The sequence below is a fragment of the Pan paniscus genome, chromosome 1 (genome assembly GCF_029289425.2).
Source record: "Pan paniscus chromosome 1, NHGRI_mPanPan1-v2.0_pri, whole genome shotgun sequence".
Taxonomy (NCBI): Eukaryota; Metazoa; Chordata; class Mammalia; order Primates; family Hominidae; genus Pan; species Pan paniscus.
In genome coordinates, this window is record NC_073249.2 from 26807539 (window position 1) to 26829205 (window position 21667).

General features: G+C 43.3%; 1 long non-coding RNA gene and 1 other non-coding gene across 2 annotated transcripts in view; both read left to right on the forward strand.

The window, feature by feature from the left end:
• Window positions 1–2099: 2099 nt before the first annotated feature.
• The window catches only part of LOC129397158 (uncharacterized), a 31588-nt gene continuing 12020 nt past the window's right edge, over window positions 2100–21667 (forward strand). The window contains exons 1-4 of the long non-coding RNA XR_008624343.2: window positions 2100–3340; window positions 8921–9156; window positions 11996–12060; window positions 21335–21458. This is a non-coding gene — a long non-coding RNA (uncharacterized LOC129397158). The remainder of the gene's footprint in view (window positions 3341–8920; window positions 9157–11995; window positions 12061–21334; window positions 21459–21667) is intronic.
• Window positions 9787–9890, forward strand: LOC117981281 (U6 spliceosomal RNA). The gene has a single exon (XR_008622753.1). It is a non-coding gene; the product is annotated as a U6 spliceosomal RNA (small nuclear RNA).

Genomic DNA, 21667 nt, shown 5'->3' on the forward strand with positions numbered 1-21667 from the left:
GGGTTTCATGATCTTGGCTAGGCTGGTCTTGAACTGCAGACCTCCTGATCCACTCACCTCAGCCTCCCAAAGTGCTGGGATTACAGGTGTGAGCCGCCACGCCTGGCCAAATATTATTTTTTTAAATGAATTGTTTCTCTTAGTCTGCTTTGTTAAATTTGGAATTCATCTGGGCGCGGTGGCTCACACCTGTAATCCCAGCACTTTGGGAGGCCAAGGCAGGCAGATATCTAGGTCGGGAGTTCGAGACCAGCCTGACCAACATAGAGAAACCCCGTCTCTACTAAAAATACAAAATTAGACGGGTGTGGTGGCGCATGTCTGTAATCCCAGCTATTCGGGAGGCCAAGGCAGGAGAATCGCGTGAACCCAGGAGGCAGAGGTTGCGGTGAGCCAAGGTTGCACCATTGCACTCTAGCCTGGGCAAAAAGAGCAAAACTCCATCTCAAAATAAATAAATAAATAAATAAAATGTTCAGTACTCACCAAGGTGCCCCTATTGTCTCTACTTTTATCTTGATGCATCACTGAATTGATGTTAGATTTCAAATTCATCATTGCCCTTGTACTATTCTATCCTGAAGCCACCTTTATATAGTGATGAAAGAAATTAGCGATTTGTTATTATCCTCTCTCTGTTGGTATACATCAAATGCTCACCTAAAAAGAGCAACAACCAGTGGAAAACACATGATGTTTTTATTTGGGTGACTATTTACTTGTAACCTACTAGCAAACTATAAAATTGTATGATATGCAGAATTTTAACTGAATTGCTTTAAGTGAACATTTAAACATGATAAACAATATTGATGGTATTTATGTTAATATACTTAAAATGAACATTTTTCTTCATCATGAGTAATATAACCTACTCCTCAATGAAAACCTAGCATTAAATTTGCTAATGAATTCAATAACATTTCCATAATATTTTAAGTTACATGCTTAAGGTTCTCTTAGTGTTTCTCCCACTTTTTAATAGCTTATGCCTTTTTCGCCTTTGGTTTTTTTTGGTTCATTTTAAAGCAAAAATCTCACAACATGTGATATCTGGAAACACTGTAACCTAGTGGTAAGACCATAGGCCCTGGGGACACAGGCTGGCCACGTCTCTTCTCCTGTCTGAGCTTTAGTATCCTCTTTTGTGGTCATGAGAACTGAAGATCTGTCCCGAAGATTTGATAAGATAGTAAAGTGCTTCATATAATACCAGACATATAAATACACAGTAAATGCTTCCTCCTTATATTTTTATTGATTGATTGATTGAGACAGAATCTTGCTCTCTTGCCCAGGCTGGAATGCAGTGGCGTGATCATGGTTTCTGCAACCTCCACCTCCTGGGTTCAGGCGATTCTCCTGCCTCAGCCTCCCGAGGAGCTGGGATTACAGGTGCCTGCCACCATGCCCAGCTAATTATTGTACTTTTAGTACAGACGGGGTTTTACCATGTTGGCCAGGCTGGTCTCGAACTCCTGACCTCATGATCTGCCTGCCTCGGCCTCCCTCCCAAACTGCTGGGATTACAGGTGTGAGCCACTGTGCCCAGCCTGTCTTTTCTCTTCACACTCGCAGTTCATGATGAAATATTAAATATGTACTAGTGGATATTACTTTGCTGAATATTGCCTAGTGAATATTAAGTATTTATTCTCACCTTTCAGACATGAACTTATGAATTCAACAGGTGAAGATTTACAACTTGATAAATCAGCTTTGTGAGGTACGTCTTCAGTCTTAAGTCAGATTAGAAAATTATGTGAGGTAATTAACACTTAACATTGATTTAATGGTAGCTTCCACATGAAATAGTATGCCCCTAAGTATTAATTATGTCCTAGGACAGGAGAATTCATGTTGTCAAAATTCTCATACTCTCTAGAACAATAAACTCATTTTCTTTTTATTAGTAAATATTGCATTTATGGGTAGACAAAACTGAAAGAACAATATTTGTTCTACTTTTGAGATGCAAGATTCATCTGGCATAATGCATTGAACAGGTTATTATTGAAGTCTACACCAGTCAACTGAATAAGCATTCATCAAATGTCCATGATATGCAGAACATAAGTTTTCTTTTAGAGTATGGAACCATGCATATTATCTTTTAATTAGATGATTTAGTTAGATATGTTTTTAAAGAACTAGAAATATAATTGATTTTCTTGTTTTGGCTCTGGAGTGGAGTGGGGACGAAACAGAATGGATTCACACTGTTTAGATTTACTAAAATGGAAGGATTGCAGCAAGATCATATCCCTAGTCTCCCCATAGCAAATGTCACCTGCTAGCTGTTTTTTTTTTTTTTTTTTTTTGGAGGTTGAAGTTTTGTTCTGTCGCCCACGCTGGAATGCAGTGGTATGATCTCAGCTCATGGCAAGCTCACCTCCTGGGTTCAAGCAATTCTCCCTGCCTCAGCCTCCTAAGTAGCTGGGATTACAGGCCTCTGCCACCATGCCTGCCTAATTTTTGTATGTGTAGTAGAGTTGGGGTTTCACCATGTTGGCCAGGCTGGCCTTGAACTCCTGACTTCAGGAGATTCACCCGCCTCAGCCTCCCAAAGTGCTGGGATTATGGGTGTGTCACTGCACTTGGATTTAATGGGATATTTCACTACAGACTTTGGTAAACAGAATATTAGCATTTTTGGTGTTCTTTTTATTTTACTCATACTATTTTTCTTTGGACTCAATCACAATAACAGAATTAAAGATCAAAGTGTAAAAGTTAAAGACCAGTACAGATTCAATAATTATTCTTTTCTACATACTGTGTTTAAATGATATCCCTTTTTCTTTTTGTTCTTATAGCTCAAGCTGTAAAAGCCAAAGGTCCGGTGATGATCCCATACCCTTTTTTCCAGTCTCATGTTGAAGATTTTTATGTAGAAGGCCTTCCCAACAGAATTTTTTTTTTTTTTTTTGAGATAGAGTTTTCACTCTTATCGCCCAGGCTGGGGTGCAATGGCGCAACCTTGCTGGTCACTGCAACCTCTGCCTCCTGGGTTCAAGAAATTCTCCTGCCTTAGCCTCCCAAGTCGCTGGGATTACAGGTGCCCACCACCACACCAGGCTAATTTTTGTATTTTTAGTGGAGATGGGGTTTCACCATGTTGGCCGGGCCAGTCTCGAACTCCTGACGTCAAGTGATCTTCCCGCCTCGACTCCTGACATCAAGTGATCTTCCCGCCTCGGCCTCCCAGAGTGCTGAGATTACAGACGTGAACCCATGCCTGGCCAGGAATTTTGTTTTTTAGGAAGGCTTTCTACTAATGGAATTCCTGGCCTTGAGAGGATGTTACTTTCGAAGGAAAGGATTTTTTTGTTATTAAAAGGTAAGATTCCTGGATTCTTATTGGACTGTTATCTCTGTTATGAGTAATCCATCTTTAGTCATTCACCACTAGGATTGTATTTAATTAAGTCTGAGTTATTTTATGGTGGTTTTGTTTTGTTTTGTTTTGTTTTTACCGAATTTTGTTCTCATTGCCGTGGCTTGAGGGCAATGGCGTGATCTCGGGTCACCACATTCTCTGCCTTCCAGGTTCAAGCAATTCTCCTGCCTCAGCCTCCTGAGTAGCTGGATTTACAGGCATGCGCCACCGTGCCTGCCTAATTTTTTGTATTTTTAGTAGAGATGGTGTTTCACCATGTTGACCAGGCTGGTCTAGAACTCCTGACCTTGGGTGATCCACCCGCCTCGGCCTCCCAAAGTGCTGGGATTACAGGCATGAGCCACTGCGCCCAGCCTGGGCCTGCTTCTTTCTCTTTTTCTTTTTTTTCATTAGCAGCTTAAAATTGATGCCTTATTCAGACACAAGCAAAAGGACATTAGCCCAGCTTTGGAAATAGGTGTGAGCCCATATATGATTTTCCTAGTTTCTCCTCCCCCTTTGCTTTTTGCTCTCTTGTTAGTATATTAATTGTTTTCACTCTCTGAATCTTTTTTCCCCATTTCTTTGGCAGACATTTTTACTTGTCTTGGAAGAGTAGGTGAAGAGCTGTTTTTAGGATTCTTTGAAAGGGTACAGTATGGGTGACAGTCTTGGCTAATGGTAACATCCAGGGAGCTGGGGTCAGCGTGAGCTGGAATCAGTTCAAATTAGCAAAGCACTGGCACTCAGTGGCAGGAATACAAGTGACTGCAAAGTGTTAAACACATCTGGAAAGGGATACTGACATCATCCTCAGAATCTGTGGGGAGTTCACATAGCCAGTTAAGACCCATTCCTCTTTGACCCTATAAAGATTCTTTAAAGAATAATACCCTTAGTGGTTTTCTAGCCAGCTTGCCTGCTCATTTATCTTTGAGGACGACATGCCTTGTGGAGCTCCACAGGCCCCAGAGGGGTATGGATTCTGCATTTGAAAGTGCTGAAGCTGAGAGACTGGGTCTTGGTGGACCCCAAGAGGTCTGTTTCTCCTCTACTTATTGTTCCTTTTTTTCCCAGCAGCTGGCATTGCTGTTTAAATGGGTTGTTCTTTGCTGTTTTAAGTTGTTTCATAGTGGTGTGTCAGGATTTGGGTTTTCTTAATACTTTCCAAGCTGGTGACTTGAGTGGTGGTTAGGGAGGAACTGTTTTAGGGCTGTTCTGGAGCTACTGAGGTCAGGTGTCTAGATACTCCCAGCTTGTCTGTTGAGGAGAATGCTGTTCTCATTGTGCTGCCTTTGGTGGTGCTGTGTGTGGCTCTTTAGATGTGAGTGGAGGTGAGCTGGGGGAGTTAATGAGATCTTTTTTAGGTGCTTTTGATAAAGTAGCCTGCACTACAGGATTCACTGTGACTTTTTTCCTTAACCTATGCATTTCTCTCTGCTAGCTTTTGCTGTCTTTCTCATGCCTTTGATTTTCCCAGCTCCTCTTAGTTGAATTAACCTAAGTGCTCTGCTATGGTTTAAATGTGTCCCCCAAAGTTTATGTGCTGGAAACTCAATCCTCAATGCAACAGTTGGGATGTGGGGCCTAATAAAATAGCCTTCATGAATGAGTTAATGTTGTTATTGTGGTAATAGATTAGTAATCACAGAGTGGGCTTATTATAAAACAGAGTTCAGCCCTTTTGCCCTCTTGCTTTCTTGCACTCTCTTTTCCTTCTGCCTTCTGTAGTGGGATGATGCAGCAAGAAGACCCTTACCAGATGCAGGCCCCTCAACCTTGGACTTCCTAACATCCAGAACTGTTAAGAAATAAAATTTATTCCTTTCCTTTCCTTTTCTTCCTCCTTTCCCTTCTCCTCCCTTTTCTTCCCTTCCCCTCCCTCCCTCTCTCTCTCCCTCCCTCCCTCCTTCCCTCCCTTCCTCCTTCCCTCTTTCTCTCTTTCCCTTCCTTCCTTTCCTTCTTTTCCTTCCTTCCTTTCCTTCCCTCCTTCCCTTTTTCCCTCCTTCCCTCCTTCCTTCCTTTTTTCTTTCCTTCCTTTTTTCCTTTTTATAAATAATGCAGTCTGTGGTATTCTTTTATAGAAGCGTGAAATGGACAAAGACTCCATTTTCAAGAGCAAGCACTTTTGTAGTTTCTGAGCGAATTATGACTGCAAAGGAAGTTCTATAGGTAGCCTCAGATCCACTACCTAGGAAGCATGCTACCAAGCAGACCTAGGATCTAGGATTTGATCAAGTGCTGGGCAACATGATACCTCTGCAATTTAGCACCTCCCTATATACCTCCAGTTGGCTCAGTCCATCAGGGCTAAAACTACCCCTCATATCCTAGTGTCTCTTGTAGGCAGAAGCCTTGCCTAAACCCTAAGCTGCTTGGCTCACATTCTGTCTTGTGCTTTTTTTGTAGGGGGTTCAAATATACACAAAAGAAATATGTTGAACCTCCATGCACCCAACCCACAGATTAAGCAGTTACCTCCATTTTCCCAGATTTGTTTCATCTGCTTCAATCTCCCTAAAAATTTATGTTTGTACAGGAAAGACTGAATAAATAGCTAATTCTCCACCCTACCTCTCATCTTAAGTCACTTTTCAGAGTAGTAAGTTAGTGACCTAGTAACCTTCCCTCTAATGACCAGTAGTTTTTTTTCTGAATACCATTATGAACTCATAGATTATTGTTTGCATTTGATGTATTTCAGGTCATTGCAGTCTTTATTGTTTTGGATGCTTACATTGTCTCATCTAGGTTAATAATTATGTCTTCAAGTTGACTTTCATGTCTTTTTGACGTGATCCTGTTGGACTTTGATGGCTTCCTTGCTTTCTGGCAAAAAAGATGTTCCAGGATCAATATACTGCACCATACATGGAGTCAGCCATTTCTCTAGGGAACCTTGATTCCTTTTAGTAGAGAACACAGTTTGAGGTCTTGGACTGAATGACTTTTGTGAACCTCCTCTCCTGAGACTACAGCCTGCATCCCTGCATATAGCCCGTTTGGAGCTCTTGCCAGGCACCAACAGATCTCCTAAAACTGCTATGTAGTTCTGCCTCACTCTTACAAAGATTCATCTCTTGAGAGTTTTGTGCTCTACCCCCAGATGTGGTCTTTCTGGTTCTGAAGCTTTTGCTTCAGTCACCCTGAATTTTGCCAGCCCTATGCATGCTATACCTTGGATTGCCAACTTGCCCTCACTGAAGCCAGTTTCTCTGGTTAGAATAGTTGCCCCAACCCATGCCTAATACTCTAGTAAACAAGGTTCTACCTGGGCTTAGGTTAACTTTTGCTCCTTTGGGCCCTGTGTTCTACCAGCATTCCATTTATCTGAAACTCTCCCTCACCTTAAGAACTTATCTGTTCTTTAATGATTTACTGCTGCTTCCTGGGTTTGAAAGAACCCAGTTCAGGAGTTTCTGTTTTAGTTTGAGATCTTATAGGCCTGTCTCATCAGGTTGGTGTCAGCCCAGCTAGGATTAGGCAGAATTGGGTGGGGGCTATAGTGCATTTTTGGCACAGCATGTACCTGTCTGACTAATTCTCTGTCTTTTCTTCCCTGTTGCAATTCATGGGTCTTAGCATCTTCTGAATGGTGTTTAGTAGGTCATCCTGTTGATTTCCTACTAGGGAGTAGCATACTCTGGCTCTGTACCATTGGCCAAGGGACTTAAGGATAGATGAAGGGCTGCAGTTTTGTTAAATGGAACAATATGAAGAGATGGCATTGTAAAAAAAAAAAGGCTTGGCAGCAGGGCCCATTTGAATGGTTGGTCCTTGGCTCCTTTGTTGATATAGGCAGATCCTTGATGGGAATTTGGAATGATCCCAAATATTGTAGATCACTGGTACATCAAGTCATCCTCAAGGTTGTCTCTGTAACAGTCTTGAATGATATTTTGTCAGTCTTTGGAGATTCTCTGTATAGGGTTTAATCATTTAGTTATTTCAGCTGAGCCTGTTTAGTTTCTTTGCAAGGAGATAAGAAATGTGAAAGAGATGCAGACATTAGGGAAAAAAAGTCAGGAGCCTTTCTTCCCCACCCTCTACTTGGGTTCTGGAACTAGACTCATAGGTGAGTAGTGAGGAGCTGGGCCCAACCACATTAATCCTAGATCTAGCTCTGCTTTGAGCTCGCTCCAGTTCTTGTATCAAATTCACTTCAAGCCACCCAGAGTAGTATGTAGAGGAGTCATTCAGGACCGTGCTTATACTTCATTGTATCAAATGGGAGATCCAGTAATTTATAGCCTATTATTTCTGGAGCCTGGAGATGGCTCTGCATAAGATTTGCTGAAGCAAATTTTATTACATTAGAAGAGAACCTAGCTGGCTGCATCCTACACTGGAAGCTTTTAGATGCTAATAAGGAGGTCATGTAAAGGTCACAGAATGACTCTGGAATCCATTCCCCGCCAAGAAAGAATAATGACATTCTATGTTGGCCTCTTTTCATTTCCCTTTGATTTTGAGTAATAAATTCTCTCCTCACTGCCCAGCTGAACTGTTTGGGAGTCTCTATTCCCTAGAAAGACTCTGGTCACATACCCATCAGATTAAATTAGGTGAAAACTCTTTGGCCTTCATGAATGTTGAAGGATTTCAAAGGGCTAATGGAAATTCTTCTAGAAGTAACTGCAACCTCCGCCTTCCGGGTTCAAGCGATTTTCCTGCCTCAGCCTCCCGAGTAGGTGGGATTACAGTTGTCCACCACCATGCCCAACTAATTTTTGTATTTTTAGTAGAGACGGGGTTTCACCACGTTGGCCAGGCTGATCTAGAACTTTTGACCTCAGGTGATCCGCCCGCCTCAGCCTCCCAAAGTGCTGGGATTACAGGCGTGATCCACCGCGCCCAGTTAAACTTCAGTTTTTCATGTTCCATGCATAGGTCAGGGTCTTAGGGAGTGATTCATTCTAGCAGAACTCCCTGGATTTTAAAGCAGATGTTCCATTTATTAATTGACAAAGGAGGCATATTTCTCCCCTGGTAACCCAAAGATTTAGGTCATTTTCCCAGAGACTCCATTTCCACTGTGAGGGTTCTTGGAAAACTAAGCAGAGGATGAGGAAAAGTCTGTGAACAAGCTTGCTGGTCTCTCCTTGTCCTACAAAAGAGCATACCTCTTCTGTAACCAGAAGGCCCTTTTGATTAGTCAAGGCTGGACAGACAGATTGGGTGTGTGTGTGTGTGTGTGTGTGTGTGTGTTTGTGTGTGTCTTGAGACAGGGTCTCACTCTGTCACCCAGGCTGGAGTGCAGTGGTGAGATCAGAGCTCACTGCCGCTTCCACTTCCTGGGCTCAAGCGATCCTCCTATTTCAGCCTCCAGAGTAGCTGGGACTATACGAATGTTTTACCGCACCCAGTTCATTTTCTAATTTTTTGTAGAGATGAGGTTTCACTGTGTTGCTCAGGCTGGTCTTGAACTCCTGGCCTCACGGAATCCTCCTGCCTTAGTCTCCCAGTGGGCTGGGATTATAGGTATGAGCCACCTCACCTGACCTGCGATGACTTTTCAACAATGTAATTTCTCTTTTACAGAGCCACCTAAGCTGAAGATTCCCTTGAGAACAAGTACTGTCCTGCGGTTTCATGGCCTTTCTTCCATTTGTGGTTCTTGCGAAGTGGAATTTAAATGACATCTTATCAAGATGGATAAACCCCAGTTTCCCAGTGCTGGAATATAGAAAATGGATGGACAAGTAAATCCCACTCAGCACCCATAGTCCAGGCATGGGGACCTCAACACACCTGAGCCCCAGACATCACCTTTCATTGTGAGTAGCTCTGAGATGACACTTCTGCTGTTCCCAATTCCAGCATTAATTGGATTAGATAGTAATTTTATGAAGAATTTTCGTATGCCACAATCCTGACCATATCTTGAAGTGAACAGAAAAATTCTATTAAAAAGTCAACCTTCTGTCTCACTCTGTTGCCCAGACTGGAGTGCAGTGGTGCAATTATGGCTCACTGCAGCCTCAACCTCCTGGGCTCAAGCAATCCTCCTGCCTCAGCCTCACAAGTAGCTGGGACTACAGGTGCTTGTCACCACACCTCACTAATTTTCCCATTTGTGTTATATGTGGGTTCCACAGGACTGACTTCGAAAACTTGAGTATGCATGGATTTTGGTATATACAGAAATGGGAGAGCTGGAACTAATCCCCCCATATACCAAGGGACAAATTGTATCTGTTTTTACAATTATACAGTAGGAGACATTATGTTCCATGACAATGGTAATTTTTAATGACAGTTTTTAATTGAGTGAAATTACCATAAAAATAATAATAGTAGCAGCTAATATTTACTGAGCTGTTACTAGGTGCCTATAAATAGCATAGATTTTTAAATTCTCCATAATTCTTCATTATTTCACTTAACCACTCTATCTTACATTACTCATGCTTGCCTCAGTAGCACACATACTTAAGTTGGAACAATAGAGAGATTGGCACGGCCTCTGTGAAAGAATGACATGCAAATTTGTGAAGCATTCCATATTTTTTTAAAAAAAGAGAAAAAAATTACTCCCAGATTTTCACTGTGTTTGTGCATATGACCTTTTGTTTAGGTTGAATTATATCCAAAGATGAAATTTCCAGAAGTGAGATTACTGTGAGTCACAGGGCATGAGCATTCTTATTACCCTTGATGTGAATTGCAAAGCTTTCAGGCATGGTGGCTGTCAGCCTGTAATTCCAGCACTTTGGGAGGCTGAGGTGGGAAGATTGCTTGAGGCCAGGAGTTGGAGGAGGCGGTATAATGAGTCACAGTCTGTATGATTTAAAAAAAATTTCCAAGCTTTATGCTGGAAGGCTTATATACATTTTAAACACCACTAATACTACAAGAAAATGGCCATTTCACTGCACCTTCGCCCACACAGGTATTAAAATTTAACAAGTTATTTTCTGTGTGATAAATGAAAGACCTGATATTATTACTTTGTCACCCATTCTTTTTTCTTTTTTGAGACACAGTCTCGCTCTGTCGACCAGGCTGGAGTGCAGTGGTGTGATCTCGGCTCACTGCAACCTGTGCCTCCCAGGTTCAAGCGATTCTCCCGCCTCAGCCTTCTGAGTAGCTGGGATTACAGGCACATGCCACCATGCCCGGCTAATTTTTGTATTTTTAGTAGAAACGTGGTTTCACCATGTTGATCAGGCTGGTCTCGAACTCCTGACCTCGTGATCTACCCGCCTCGGCCTCCCAAAGTGCTTGATTACAGCTGTGAGCCATGCACCCAGCCTATTTGTCACATATTTTATCTTTCCTTATGTTAGCTTATTAGCTTTATTTCTTTATTGTCCTTTTTTTTTTTTTTTTTTTTTTTTTGAGATGAAGTCTCGCTCTGTCTCCTAGGCTTCAGTGTAGTGGCACAGTCTCAACTCACTGCAGCCTTGATCTCCTAGGCTCAGGTGATCCTTCCACCTCAGTAGTTGGGACTATAGGCACATGCCACTATGCCTGGCCAATTATTTTTATTTTTTTATTTTTACTAGAGACGAGGTCTTGCTTTGTTTCTTAGGCTGGTCTGGAACTCCCGGCCTCAAGCAATCCCCCCACCACCCCCTCCCAAAGTACTGGTATTATAAGCATGAGCCACCATGCCTGGGGTATCTGTGTCTTTTCCATTTATTTATAGAGTTACTTTGTCTTTTACTAATTCAATGATCTGTTTAATCTTTTATTAAATTATAAAAATAATAAATACTTTTAAATAAGTGAAAAATGTCCTTCACTCTTTAGACCCATAATCTTATCTCAGGAAATAATTGCAATTGAGAAAATGGGCCATATCCTTCAAGATACATACATGGTGATTGAACATCACTTCATATTTTCATATTTCGTGGACATTTGTGCCAATACCTATTGATCTATCTTAATCCTTTTCATGGTTGCATAATATTTTATTATATGGATGTATCACAATTTACCAGTACCAGTCAACTGCTGGAGGCATTTAGGCTCCTTCTAATATTTGCTTTGAGCTCTTTATATAATTAAAAATTAACCCCTCAGCCAGGTGTGGCAGCTCACACCTGTAATCCAAGCATTTTGGAAGGCTGAGGTGAGAGAACTGCCTGAGTGTAGGAGATCACCACCAACCTGGTCAACATAGTGACACTTTGTCTCTACTAAAAATTAAAAAAAAAATGAGCTACATGTTGCAGTGCACACCTGTAGTCCCAGCTACTGGGGAGGCTAAGACTGGAGGATCACTTGAGTCTAGAAGGTTGAGGCTGCAGTAAGCTATGATCACACCATTGCACTTTAGCTTTGCTAAGAGCAAGACTGCATTTCTTAAACAAAATAAAAATTAGATGGGAATATTGCTCAAGCCCTGGAGGTTGAGGCTGCAGTTAACTGTGATTGCACCACTGCAGTCCAGCCTAGGCGATAGAGCAAGACCCTTTCTCTAAAAATAAAATAAAATAAAAATTAACCTTCTATCATATTTCCCAGTAACACCTTCCCTCCTACATTTCTCCTAGAAGCCCTTAAATTTTGTTTTTCACATATCGTTTAAAACTTTTAAGTGCTGATGTCTGTCTGTGTCATCCCTCTTTTTTTTTTTTTTTTTAAATGTCTTTTTGTCACTTCTAGCTGGACCTACCATGAAAGACTTCTGAATCCAGGAAGAGAAACTGACTGGGCAACATGTTATTCAGGTACAAAAAGACTTGGACTGTAAGTCAAAAATGATCAAATAATAGTGCATGCATCAAGTGCAATGGGAAGCTCTTCTGGAGAGGGAGAGAAGCTTCCAGTTAAGGTGACATTGAAGCCAAGTCCTGTAAGATAAGGAAGAGTTGTATGAGAGTGGGGAGGGAAGGGGGAGGTGGAGGGATGGGGATTGGGCTGGGATGGCATGGAGTGAGCTGCCCAGGCAGGGAAACCAGCACTATACAGACCTGAACAATGAAGACGGCACATTTTGTTCAGGGAATGGTGAATTAAGTGTGGCAGAAATGCTTTGTAGAGACAGTAATTTGCTTGTATGGAATTTTGCCCAAGAGACCTCATTACAGTTTCTAATTTTTTGATGTTATCATGCATCACTGCCCTTGTCAGATAGTATCATGATCACAATAACATCAAGCATAATATTTCATTGATTCTCACAAAAACGGGTGGGTGCCACAGTTATCCCCATTATATGCACAAAATGATGAAGACTTGGGGTTAATGAGCTATTTGCCCAAGCTCACCTGAATATTAAGACTGAGTCAAATGTTAGTCTGGTCTGACTTTAATGCTTGCCTTGTTCATGAGCACCATGCATTGCCTCTCCTATGCAGTTAAGCAGGTAGACAGGTGAGAGAAGAGCCCGTGTGATATCGGGGGAAATTCACCCCTGATATTTCATGTAGGTTCTTTTCTATTTTCCCTGAGTGCCAGCCTGTCTGAGAAATAAAGGGAAAGAGTACAAAAGAGAGAAAATTTAAAGCTGGGTGTCCAGGGGAGACATCACATGTCGGCAGGTTCCGTGATGCCCCCCAAGCTGCAAAACCAACAAGTTTTTATTAGTGATTTTCAAAAGGGAAGGGAGTGTACGAATAGGGTGTGGGTCACAGAGATCACATGCTTCACAAGGTAATAAAATATCACAAGGCAAATGGAGGCAGGGCAAGATCACAGGACCACAGGACCTGGGCAAAATTAAAATTGCTAATGAAGTTTCGGGCACGCATTGTCATTGATAACATCTTATCAGGAGAAAGGGTTTGAGAGCAGACAACCCATCTGACCAAAATTTATTAGGCGGGAATTTCCTTGTCCTGATAAGCCTGGGAGCGCCACGCGAGCCCAGGGCTTATTTCATCCCTTATCTACGACTGTAAAAGAAAGCCGTCCCCAAAGCGGCCATTTCAGAGGCCTCCCCTTAGGGATGCATTCTCTTTCTCAGGGATGTTCTTTGCTGAGAAAAAGAATTCAGCAATATTTCTCCTATTTGCTTTTGAAAGAAGAGAAATATGGCTCAGTTCCACCCGGCCCACAGGCAGCCAGAGTTTAAGGTTATCTCCCTTGTTCCCTGAAATTGCTGTTATCCTGTTCTTTTTTCAAGGTGCCCAGGTTTCATACTGTTTAAACAACTTGTGCAGTTAACGCAATTATCACAGGGTCCTGCGGGGACATTTATCCTCAGCTTACGAAGATGACCGGATTAAGAGATTAAAGTAAAGACAGGCATAGGAAATCACAAGGGTATTGATTGGGGAAGTGATAAGTGTCCATGAAATCTTCACAATTTATGTTCAGAGATTGCAGTAAAGACAGGCCTAAGAAATTATAGAAGTATTAATTTGGGGAACTAATAAATGCCCATGGAATCTTCACAATTTATGTTCTTCTGCCGTGGCTTCAGCCGGTCCCTCCGTTTGGGGTCCCTGACTTCCCGCAACACGTTTCTCTCTACTCACAGACTTCTGACCAAATGTGTGTGCAGAGTTTCTACACCAGTTCTCCAACTCTCTGGATACCAACCGCGTATCCCACAATTCCATTCTGACACTACCTAGAGTTAGCGCAGAACCCACAGGTTAGGGGCTCAGTCCCACAAGACCACCCTCACTTCAGATGCCAGTTGCAAGTCCTAGGTTGTCACCTGTATTTTGACCAACCAGTTAGAAATCAGGGTTTCCCATGACCCTCTTCTTGAGTTTAATTATTTACTAGAACAACTCACAGAACTTAGAAAAACAGGTTTTTTTCTTTTCTTTTTAAGAGACAGGGCCTCGCTCTGTTGTCCAGGCTGGTGTGCAGTGGTGCAATCATAGCTCATTGAAGCCTCAACCTCCAGGGCTCAAGTGATTCTCCTGCTTCAGCCTCTCAAGTAGCTGGAATTACAGGGTTCCCACCACCACATTTGGCTAATTTCTTTTATTTTTTGTATAGATGGGGTCTTCTTATGTTGCCCAGGCTGGTCTCAAATTCCTAGGCTCAAGTGATTCCGCCCACCTCTGCCTCCCAAAGTGCTGGGATTATGGGCATGAGCCAGCGCATCTGGCCACCTTATTTTCTATTACTGGCTCAATGTAATGGCTCCATCTCAGGAACAGCCAATGAAAGAGATGCACAGGACAGGGTAAGTGGGGAGGGGCACAGAGCTTCCATGCCCTCTGTTGGGCACACTACCCTCCCAGGACCTCCTTGTGTTTAGCAACACAGAAGCTCTCCAAACCCTGCTGTTTGGGTGTTTATGGAGGCATGATTGATAAAATCATTGGCCATTGGTAGTTAAGTCAATCTCCAGTTCCTTTTGCCTCCTGGAGTTCAGCAGGTGAGGCTGAAATTTCCAAGCCTCAAAAAATGTGGTTGGGGCCAGGTGCAGTGGCTCACTCCTGTAATCCTAGCAGTTTGGAAGGCTGAGGCACATGGACCACTTGAGGTCAGGAGTTTGAGACCAGCCTGACCAACATGGTGAAACCCCATTTCTACTAAAAATAACAACAATTAGCTAGGCATTGTGGCACATCCCTATAATTCCAGCTACTCGGGAGGCCGAGGCAGGAGAATTGCTTGAACCCGGGAGGTGGAGGTTGTAGTGAGCTGAGATTGTGCCATTGCACTCCAGCCTGGGCTACAAGAGCCAAACTCCGTTTAAAAAAAAAATGTGGTTGCTTTCTCTGGCAGCTAGCCCTCCTCCTGAAGCAGTCTAGGAGCTTGCAGCCACCCTGTTAGCTCAGCAGCATCCCACATGCATTCTTACCATGCTGCAGATCTGAAAGACCTTAGAGGCCCTTGTGTCAGGAACCTGGGACTAAGACTAAATATCAAAACAGAAAATGCTCCTATTACCTCTGTCACGAAGGGCTTTATAAGAGCTTTGGAAGTTCTATGCCAGGAACCAGGGGCATAGAGACCAAATGTATATTTCTTTTCTTATATTGGAGACAGAGTCTCACTCTGCCACTGAGTCTGGAGTGCAGTGATGTGATCATAGCTCACTGCAGCCTTGACCTCCTAGGCTAAAGCAATCCTCCCACCGTAGCCTCTCCAGTAGCTGGAACTACAGGCATGCATCACCATGTCCAGCTGATTTTAATTTTAATTTTGTAAAGGCAGGGTCTTCCTATTTTCCCCAGGCTGATCTCTAACACTTGGCCTCAAGCAGTCCTTCCTCTTTGGCCTCCCAAAATGTTGGGATTACAGATGGGAGCCCCCATACCCACCAATCACAAGGATCTTTATAAGAGAAGGAGGTAGGAGAGTCAGAATTAGAGAAAGTGATGTGGTAATGGAAGAAGAGGTCAGAGAGGGAGATTTGAAGATGCTGCACTTCTGGCCTTGAATATGGAGTCACGAGGTAAGTCAAGGAATGGGGGTGGCTTCTAGAAGCTGGAAAAGGCAAAGGAGCACATTCTGTCTAGAGCCTCCCCCAGAAGGAATGAAGCCCCTCTGACACCTTGACTTTAGCCTTAATAGACCTAGTTGGGCTTCTGGCCCCCAGAACTGTAAGATGGTAGATTTGTGGTGTTTGATGCCACTAAATGTAGGGTACTTTGTTGTAGCAACAACAAAAAATGAACATGAAGCTGGGACCTCATGTTACAGTTGCTCATGCCTGTAATCCCAGAACTTTAGGAGGCTGAGGTGGGAGGATCGCTTAAGCCCAGGAGCTTAAGACCAGCCTGGGCAACATAATGAGACCTCATGTCTAAACAAAATTTTTTTAAAAGGCCAGGTGCAGTGGCTCACGCCTGTAATCCCAGCACTTTGGGAGGCCGAGGAGGGTGGATCACGAGGTCAGAAGTTCAAGACCAGCCTAGCCAAGATGGTGAAACCCCATCTCTACTAAAAATACAAACATTAGCCAGGTGTGGTGGTGGGTGCCTGTAATCCCAGCTACTCGGGAGGCAGAGAATCACTTGAACCCAAAAGGCAGACATTGCAGTGAGCCAAGATCACACCCTTACACTTCAGCCTGGGCGACCGAGACTCCGTCTCAAAAAAAAAAAAAAAAAAAAAAGCCATGTGTTGTGGCATGCAGCTGTAGTCTCAGTTCCTAGGGTGGCTGAGGCGGGAGGATTGTTTAAGCCTGGGAGGTTGAAGTTGCTGTGAGCTGTGATTGCACCAGTGTACTCCAGCCTGGGCAATAAAGCAAGACCTTGTTTCAAAAAGAAAGAAAGAAATGAGCATGGTGGGAATGGGGACAGATGGCAGTGTTAAGTAGAGTGGTCAGGGTTGGCCTCATAAGTGAATATTGAGCAAAAGTTTGAAGCAGGTGATGGAGCTGGCCAAGGTGCTGAGGGAAGAGCATTGTAGGCTGAGTCAACAGGATAAAGGCATTAGGAGGAAACTCTCTGGTGTGTCTGAGGCTCTGGAAGGAGGCCAGTGGAGCAAAGAGATAGAGGGAGCGAAGTCAGCAAGGAGGCCAGGGAGTTGCTGGGCTGGGATCGGTACAGATCGTGTAAGCCCTGGGACGCTATTGCTGGGGCTTTGGCTTTTACTCTGACTAAAATGGGAACCACCGAGGGCTTCTGAGCAGAGAGGCGACGTGATCTGTCTCCTGATTTAAAAGCACGACCTGGCTGCCAAGTTGAGAAAGACTATGGGAAGATTTGGGTAGAAGCATGGGGGCCAAGCTGTGGCAACATCCCGCTGGGAGATGATAGTGATCCTGACCGGGTTCACGGTGGTGGTGAGAGATGGTCAGAGCCTGGATACACGTTGAAGTCAGTCAGTAGGATTTCCTGACAGACTGGATGTGAGCTGTGAGAGAAGGCAGTGGTCAAGATTGAGTTTGATTCTGATTGAATTATTAAGTAATTTTAAAAAACACTACTGCCTTTCCCAATCCTACCAAGTAAAGGATGCTAGATAAAAGAAATCTCAAATTAGGCCAGGTGCAGTGGCTCACACCTATAGTTCCAACAGTTTGAGAGGCAGAGATGGGAGTATGTTTTAAGGCCATGAGTTTGAGAGCAGCCTGGGCAACACAGCAAGACCTCCTCTCTACAAAAATAAAAAAAAAATTTAATAAAATAAAATAAATATAGCCAGGCATGATGGTATGTACCTATGGCCCCAGTTACTCATGTGGCTGAGATGGGCAGATCTCTTGATTCTAGGAGTTTGAGGCCAGCTTGGGCAACATAGCAAGACTTCTCTCTCTACAAAAATGAAAAAAATGCCTGACATGGTGGTACTTGCCTGTATTCCCAGGTATGGGGGCAGCTGAGGCAGGAGCATCTCTTGAGCCCAGTTGGTCAAGGTTGCAGTGAGCTGTGATTATACCACTGCACTCCATCCTGGGTGACAGAGTGGGACCCTGTCTCAAAATACAAATACAAATGAAATCTCAAGTCAGACCAGTCCCTTCTAGGCTATGTAGGCCTTGTAAACACATAGCTGCATGATCGGGTTTGTGTGGCTGTGGATGAGGAGACCCCTGTCCAATTGTTGGCTATGTAATCAGTTTATTTTTCAATATAGTAATCAAATATATTTCATCATACTTGATGGTCTCAGATATGTGTGGATTTTGGAATTCCCCTTGGAACAGGTTGTAACATCTTATTGGCTCCATAATTCCATATTTTTTTAAATCTGATCAGTTTTTAATAAGATCAGAATTGATATTAGACTACTTAATCGGTTTTGTTAATGAGAAAATGAAATTGGGTTGTTTGCATTTTATCCAAGATGGGTGTCATATTGGCTACATCTCAATACTTGAACAAATGCAAAATTAGAGCTTCTTTATCATGAAACACGATGGAATTCTTGAAGAAGATGCCATTTCTTTTTTTTCTTTTTTTTTTTAAGATAAGAGTCTTTCTCCTGTCACCCAGGCTGGAGTGCAGTGGTGTGATTTTGGCTCACTGCAACCTTCACCTTCTGGGTTCAAGCAATTCTCCTGCCTCAGCCTCCTGAGTAGCTGAGATTACAGGTGCCCGCCATCATACCCAGCTAATTTTTGTATTTTTAGTAGAGATGGGGTTTCACCATGTTGGCCAGGCTCCTCTGGAGCTCCTGACCTCAGGCAATCTGCCTGCCTCAGCCTCCCAAAATTCAAGGAGTACAGATGTGAGCAACCACGCCCAGCCTCCATTTCTTTTTTGTAGTCTTTAATAAACAGCTGCTATCATTGCAGACTTGCTATTTAGGCACTTAGGAATTTTTCACTAGAAGGCATGTAAATAAAGACCATGGACATTTGTAATGAATTTAGCATTCATTCTTTGACTACATGACTGTCCCCAGAGCTGTAACTTTATTGAATTTTTTAGAAGCCATTTAGCTAGCAACTGAGCCTAACCAGCCACTCACCGTCATTATTCAGTGCTCTTTTATTATTGTCTATTTCTCCTCCAACTTGGCTACACTCACAAAGTGATAAAAACTTGCATTTGTTTTCTTTCCTTTTCAGAGACAGCATCTTGCTCTGTTGCTCAGGCTACAGTACAGTGACATGATCATGGTTCACTGTAGCCTCAAACTCCTGGGCTCAAGCGGTTCTCTCACTTCAGTCTCCCAAGTAGCTGGGACTACAGACATGTGCCACCATGTCCAGCTAATTTTTTATCATAGAGATGGGGTCTTGCCACGTTGCTCAGACTGGGCTCAAAACTCCTGACCTCAAGTGATCGTCCTGCCTCAGCCTCCCAAAGTGCTGGGATTACAGGCAGTCATGACCACCTGTGCCCAGCCCCCTATTATTATTATTTTAAATAATAGCTTTATTAAAATATTCACATATCATTCACTTTATTTATTGAAATCTGCAATTCAGTAGGTTTTAGAATATTCACAGAGCTGTGCATCGATCACCACAGTCACTTTTAGAACCTTTCATTACCCTATAGAGAAATCCATACCCCTTAGCCACTACCTCCTACTCTCCCCACCTACCTTCGCCACCAGCCTTAGGCAACCATTGATTAATTTTTTTGTCACTATAGATTTGCCTAATCTGGACAAATAGAATTGTACAATGTGTGATCTTTTGTGGCTTCTTTTCCCTCTTAGCACGGTGTTTTCAAAGTTCCTTTATGTCATAGTGTGTATCAATATTTCATTCCTTCTATGGCAGAATTCCATGGTAGAGACACACTGCATTTTGTTTATCTGTACATCAGTTGGTGGATATTTGGGTTGTTTCCATGTATTCCATGTATTGGTCATTATGAATAATGCTGCTATGAAGATTGTTGTACAAGTTTTTGTGTGGACATATATTTTTATTTTTCTGGGATATATGCCTAGGAGTGAAATTGTTGCATTATAGGATGACTGTACATTTAGCCTTTTGAGAAACTGCCAGACTGTTTTCTAACGTGGCTACACCAGTTGGGTGCAATGGCTCACACCTGTAATCCCAGCTACTCAGGAGGCTCAGCTAGGAGGATGGCTTGAGCCCATGAATTCAAGACCAGCCTGGGCAAGATAGTGAAACCCTGTGTTGATTTTCTAAAAATCCAATTAAAATGACAAGAAAAGAAATACCCAAACAAAATGGTTACACGATTTTATGTTCCCACCAGTAATGTATGTGGGTTCCAATTCCTCCACATCTTCACTGACATTTTTTTTTTTCTAGATAGGGGCTTGCTCTGTCTCTCAGGCCGCAGTGCAATGATGCCATCACAGTTCACTGCAGCCTTGACCTCCCAGGCACAAGTGATTCTCTCATCTCAGCCTCCTGAGTAGCTGAAAATTACAGGTGTACGCCACCATGCCTGGCTAATTTTTATATTTTTTTTTGTAGTGATGGGATTTTACCATGTTGCCCAGGCTGGTCTCGTACTCCTGGCCTCAAGTGATCTGCCCACCTCAGCCTCCCTAAGTTCTGGAATTACAGGCTGCCACCATGCCCGGCCTTCACCAACATTTGCCATTATCTGTTTTTTTTCTTCCTTTATACCTTAAAGCAGTATAAGAACAAGTGTCTTCAATTATAGGAAACAGTATAATACCAGGGCATTGGGAGGCTAAGACAGGAAGATGTCTTGATGCCAGGAGTTTTTTTTGTTGTTGTTGTTTTTGTTTTTGTTATTGTTGTTGTTGTTGTTTTTGACAGAGTCTCACTCTGTCACCCAGGGTGGAGTGCAGTGATGGGGTCCACTGCAACCTCCACCTCCCAGGTTCAAGTGATTCTCCTGCCTCAGCCTCCTGAGTAGGTGAGACTACAGGTACACGCCACTACTGCCCAGCTAATTTTTGTATTTTTGATAGAGTCAGAGTTTCACCATGTTGGCCAGGCTGGTCTCGAACTCCAGACTTCGGGTGATTTGCCTGCCTTAGCTTCCCAAAGTGCTGGGATTACAAGCATGAGCCACCATGCCCAGCCTGATGCCAGGAGTTTTAGACTAGCCTGGGCAACCTAGCAAGACCTTGTCTCTACAGAATATTTAAAAATTAGCCAAATGTGGTGGTGCCTGTGTAAAGTCTCTCTCCCTCTCTCTTTTTTTTTTCTTTCTAACTTTTTGTGACATGGTCTGGCTCTGTCACCCAGGCTGAAGTGCAGTGGTGTGATCATGGGTCACTGCAGCCTGAAACTCCTGGGATCAAGTGATCAATCCTCCCACCTCATCCTACCAAGTAGTAGGGACCACAGGTGTATGCCACCCAGGTCTTGCTATGTTGCCCAGGCTGGTCGTGAGCTCCTGGCCTCAAGCAATCCTCTCACCTTGGCCCCCCACAGTGCAAGGATTACAGGTATGAGCCACCATGCCTGGCCCCTACCCTGCCTATTGAGAACCAGAAGAAGGATCCAAATTCTCCTTAGCTCAACTCGAGCCATTTCCTGATTGCTTCATCAGCAAGGAGCTGGTTATTGGGCTGTCCAGGCCTCCTAAGCAGCACAGAAATGAGGTGAAGGAGTTTTCCTGCTGCTCCACTCTGTAAGGAGTTGGAGGGTGATGTTTACGCGTTTGCAGAGAGAGATGCCTTGTAGGCACCTCAGGATGGAGAGGACCCTGATGTCCTTTTTTTCTTTAGAAACAGGACCTTGCCCTGTCACTCAGGATGGAGTTCAGTGGTCCTATCATGGCTCATTATAGCCTCAAACTCCCAGGCTCAAGCAATCCTACCATGTCAGCCTTCCCAGTAGCTGGGACTACAGGTAAGCATCGTGATACTCAGTGAATTTTGTTTTCATTTTGTTGTAGAGATGGGACTTCAGTATGTTGCCACGGCTGACCTTGAACTTCTGCACTCGAGGGATTTTCCTGCCCGGGCCTCCCAAAGTATTGGTATTACAGGCGTGAGCCATTGTGCCCACCATCTCTGGTTCTTAACCTTCTGCCTCCCTCTTCCAGTTTTAAAGAATGC